Consider the following 5,863-nt stretch of genomic DNA (forward strand, 5'->3'; position numbering starts at 1 on the left):
GTGTTTATATCAATTAGAATTTTTACGATTTATATAAATTTGATTTTGTTAAATATTCTTCTTCTTCTTCTTGTTTACGTTTGTTGTTTTCATTCTCAGCTGTTGTTGCTACTTCAGTTACTGTAATGCTTTTCTTTTTCTTATTTGTTTTGTTTTTGTGTTTCTCTCAGTTAAATATTCTTTCTATTGTAATGATTTCATGTTTAGGAGTATTCCCTAAAATTATAGATGCATTAAAACTAATTACATCTGTGAAGTTTTAATCTATTTTTTTCTGGCAGATAACACATAAAATTGTAATTAATTTTAATATTTATTGAAACAAAGTTGTGGTGTTGTGGATGGTACTGGTACAGTGCAATATGAAATTATACATTACTGTATCTTACGTTCTGGCTTTCTTTGGGTCTTGGTATCAAATTCAGCCTGAATTTCCAACACGGCCCTTGTCCTAAATGCCAAACGCAACTTTCCATAGGACACACTAATTTATCAGAAGTTGCATATTTGATTTCATCATCCCTGTAGTTTGGTAAATTAAGTACCAGTGTTTCACTGGGGCCGACGTCACAACTATAATTCATTAGTCACTGAAGATATGGTGTTGTTGAATTACAAGAATTGTTGACTACCTGATAAACCAAAGCTACTTTTAAATTTCTTGCATTCCCTTTCCCATTCCAACGGTAAATTCTAATATCTTTGACTGAGGTTCACATTGATTGTCTTAGGATCAAATAAAATAGAGAAAGCATCTGATGAATATTTGGTCTCCATTTCAACCGAAATCGTCGCTCCTGTGTGAAACTGTTGTCTCGTGGACTGTAACGAATTGATTTAAATCGGGCTTCGTGACGAGATCCTGGGGCAAAGGGTGAGATAAAGCAAGCATCTCCGCTTGACACTGTGAATTATAAGATTTATGGAGAGTACTTAGCTTTTCTGAAATTTCGTCTCTCATTTAATTATCCCAAAATGCACCATTCCAAAACTGACTGAGCGAATGGCTCTAGAACAGCGGTTCTCAATCTATTTCTGTCTCTTTGATTCCTATTTAACTATTCAGTGTTTTAAAATTCCTGTTATATTTTTATAGCTAAATATTACGCATACCTCTCTGATAATCGCTCCTTGTCGCGCGGGGGTGGGATTTACGTGGAGCAACGATGACGTCGGGAGTTCTAAACTCCTGGTAGGACCACTCCTGGCGACAAGGTCGAAGACGAGTTTGAAGACTAAGCGCAGCCAATCCCCAACAGCTCTAACAGTGGAACAAGCGAATGTTGATCAGAACAGATCTCAACGCTTGAACCTGCGGTTGAAGAGGTCAACGCATGACGAATATGCTTCAGAAGGCGCCGCTCAAAACTATAACCGAGTCAACGGCAGTTTGTTGCAAGTTCATAGTTGAATCTTGTACGTCTCATTCCACATGTGCCGCAGTGAAAGGTCATGAAATTAAGAAAATCAAATTTGTGAGTCATTTCCTGGCAAGCTGAGACTCAACATATTTATGCCATCGGCACTTTCTTTCCTCTACTCTGATATTTTCTTCCCTTCTGACCATTAGGAACAATACAAAAAAGAATCTTAAAATATTTCGTGTATTGTCGAAATATGACCAAAATATTTTACATACACCTTAGCAACAAAATCTCATATAAACCCCTAGAGTCATATGAACCCTGGTTGAGAACCACTGCTGTGTTGTTGTTGGCGCTCCGTCGCTTACGACGACGAGGGTTCCATTTGATCCGATCAACAGAACAGCCTGCTCGTGAAATTAACGTGCAAGTGGCTGAGCACTCCAAAGACACGTGTACCCTTAACGTAGTTCTCGGGGATATTCAGCGTGACACAGTGTGACAAGGCTGACCCTTTGAATTACAGGTACAACAGAAACAGGAAGAAAGAGTGAGAGAAAGTTGTGGTGAAAGAGTACAACAGGGTTTGCCACCATCCCCTGCCGGAGCCTCGTGGAGCTTTAGGTGTTTTCGCTCAATAAACACTCAGAACGCCCGGTCTGGGAATCGAAGCCGTGATCTTGTGACCGTGAGTCCGCTGCCCTAACCACTGGGCCATTGCGCCTCCACTACCTCTGCTCTAGAGAAAAGGTATGAGGAACTAGATGCTTTTCGCTGCCCGAACTTGGCTTAACCGAGAATCGAAACAGTGGTGTACGTTATTTTCAAAGGCTATAATTTTCGTCTTACGTTAAGCTGTTTCTCCTCCCCTCTACCTGCGTGAAATAAAACAATATAAAAGTTATATTGAATCAGTAAGACGTAACCTAATCTATTTCTTACCGTCGACTTCGTCAACCAAGCAACACCCAACCTCGATGCATCATACACCAAAACACTACCACCTATACAACAACCACCAACACCACTCGCAACACCAATCATAACCCCAAAACACTGTTCAAAAACCGAAAAAATAAATCCAAATTCTGTTCATTCATTGTATCCAGTCAATCGGAAAGAACCAGATTCCAACAGAAGATAAATATGTCAATGTGATTTATATACCTTTAACAAAATCTCTTTCGCTGATCTTAGCAGAAATCTTTCAAAATGTCTTTGATGCCTGCAATAGACAGAACTTCAAACATAGCCAAGATAAAATTTATGATAGAATCTGGTTCTGGCTTTGGTTGATGAACTAGATTTGGTTGAAGGTAGAGGTGATGGTGTTGGTGGTGGTAGTGGCGATGGTGTTGCAAGGGAGGGGGGGGAAGGAAAGTAGTGCGGAGGGTTAGTGGTTGTGGTGTTGTGGTTTTTGGAATTCATGGCTGCGTTGGTAGGAGCGATGTTATGGTGGCGGTTGAGGTGGTGGTGGTGGTGCTGGTGGTGATTGTTTTGGCGGTAGTAGTGGTGGTTTTGATATTAGTGGTGCTGATTTCAGTACTGCTTGTAGTGGTAGATGAAGTAGTAGTAGTAGTAGTAGTAGTAGTAGTAGTAGTAGTAGTAGTAGTGATATTGGAGGTTATTTATAGTGATATTTGAGGCTGGTGGAAGTGATGGTGATGGTGGTCTCACTCCTGTTGTCAGTATTGCTGATATTTCAATCTCAGTAGTAGTAGTAGTAGTAGTAGTAGTAGTAGTAGTAGTAGTAGTAGTAGTAGTAGCAGCAGAAGCAGCAGCAGTAGTAGTAGTAGTAATTGTCATTGTTGTAGTAATAGTTATAATAGCTGTAATTGTAGTTGGGATTGTAGTTAGCTGTTCTAGTAGTAGTAGAAGAAGCAGAATTAGTAGTAGTCGAAGAAGCAGCAGCAGTAGTAGTAAACGTTGTTGTTGTACTAATAGTGGAAGCATCTGTAGTTATGGTAGTTGTATTAGTAGTCGTTGATGTCGTTGTAGTAGTAGTAGTAGTAGTAGTGGTGGTAGTTTAATTTGTTGCTGTTGTTGCTCATGTCTTGTTGATCTTCATTTGTGTATAGATATATAGGTATTTAAAGTGGTGATGTTGTCGATGGTGGTGGTGCTGATGGTGTTCGTCATAATGACTTATTTCGGCATAAGGCCTGAAATGTTAACATCGATCTCAGGACTCTTTGTCTGCCGGGTTAGAAAACAACGCAGACATATTGTTTGGACGGACACATTGGGCAGGGTCTTTGACATCGGGCCTGATTCGAATGCTGCCACAATACGAAGGATAAGGCAATAAAAACAAAAATTAAAAGACGCCCGTGTTATATGAACGGATGGAGGGGTTTGCAACGGGTTCGATTCATGGAGCGGGGGACATTTCTGAAACGGCAGAATGGGCAGAATGACGGACTGTATGAATTAAACCACTCGTTCTCAATCTGATGATCCGCAAAGGTTGTCCTGGGGGTCTGTGAACTAAATTCAAAATTTCATATATGTAGCCCGAGGCTATAGTAGAAGACCCTTGCCCAAGGTGCCACGCGGTGGGACTGAACCCGGAACCATGTGGTTGGTAAGCAAGCTACTTACCACATAGCCATTCCTGCTCCTTGTAAAATGTTCTGAGTTCAAATTCCGCTGGTCTCGACCTTGCCCTTCATCCTTTCGGTGTCGATAAAACAAGTAACTTTTGAACACTAGGCTCGATGTTATCGATTTAGCCCATCCCTCGAAATATCTGCCCTTGTATCAAAATCTGAAACCGCTATTTTGGCCCACATTGGCACCTATCGAGGTCTGTTATTATCTCGACACTTAAACATCCTTCGGTGACCATATCCGGATGATTCTCAAGCAGTGACTCGAGACAACATTACTTAAGTCTCACTGACCAGAGGAGAGCTGATATTTTCAATATAATATCTAAAAGTAAATATCAAATACATAGGGGTAGAACTCGGGGTAGGACTAGGGGTAGCTAGGGTGGTGCGCTGCTTATCTTCATTTAAGTCCTTCTGAAGTAGGCATATTAGTAACCAACGGAATTTAAGCCATGGCCATCTAGACATTTATATTTTCCATAGAGAGGAGATGGACAGGTAACACTAGATTCACCAGTGTGTGTGTGTGTGTGTGTGCGTGCGCGTGTGTAGGTGAGCGTGCGTAGGTGCACGTGCGTAGGTGCACGTGCGTAGGTGCACGTGCGTAGGTGCGCGTGCATGAGAGCGTGTGAGTGTGTGTCTGAGCGGACCTGACTGTAAGTATACACGAATACATACACACACACACTCATACATGTACATAAATATTTGTACGTATACACCTACACACGCATACATACATATATATATATATATATATATATATATATATATATATGTATATATATACATATATACACACATACATACATATGTGTGTATATGCGCTTATATCTATGTATAAATATTTAAGCACGGTTCTGAGTACATATATATGTGTGCATTTGTGTGTGTGTGTGTCTGTGCGTGCATGTGTGCGTATATTATACATATACACAGGTACACGCACACACAGGCGCAAGCACACACAAATATATACGCACACACACACACACACACACACACACGTAAAATATATATTGAAAATTTGTGTAATGAAACACTTTCCACGTGCCTGCTGTAATTATTTCTATAGACATCATAGACCATTATATATAAACAACAATTACAAACATTATAAATGTGTATGTGTGTGCGTGTGTGCATGTATGTATATATATATATATATGTGTGTATATATGAATGTATATATATATATATATATATATATATATATATATTATATTATATTATATTATATTATATTATATTATATATATGTTATATATATATAATTATAGGATAATGAAATAATTAACACTGCAAAACATTAATACGTTGATATAATTTAAATACATCCATGTACACCTACATATTATATAATACACACGCACGTATGTACATGTATGTTTATGTTCGTGCGTATGTATTAGATATTTATTGGCTAATAATTATACACACAGATGTAGACACACGTATACACCCATCTTCAAAGTAAAGATCAAAGCAATATGTATGTGAGCTTCAAAGATGTGTGATTATTATGGGATATATATTAGCTAGTATAAATTCTACATTAGGCTCGGTCAGAAAACAGATGCTAGGAAAGGCCAGGTGATTACGAAACACATGGAAGTGGTGTTGGTGGTTGTACTGGTGGTAGCAGCGGCGGTTGCGTGATGTTGGCGCTTTCTTGTTGCTGTAAATTTAACCCAAGGTCATCTCTGATACAGCAGGCATATGATCAAGTATATACCAGACGTAGCTAACATTTGTCTTGTATAACTTGGAGTCTATTATTGACTTCTTCATGTATGTACTTAAGTATGCATGAATATATACATATATGTATGTATATATATATATATATATATATATATATATATATATATATATATATATATATAT

The sequence above is a fragment of the Octopus bimaculoides genome, chromosome 4, assembly GCF_001194135.2.
Source record: "Octopus bimaculoides isolate UCB-OBI-ISO-001 chromosome 4, ASM119413v2, whole genome shotgun sequence".
Lineage (NCBI taxonomy): Eukaryota > Metazoa > Mollusca > Cephalopoda > Octopoda > Octopodidae > Octopus > Octopus bimaculoides.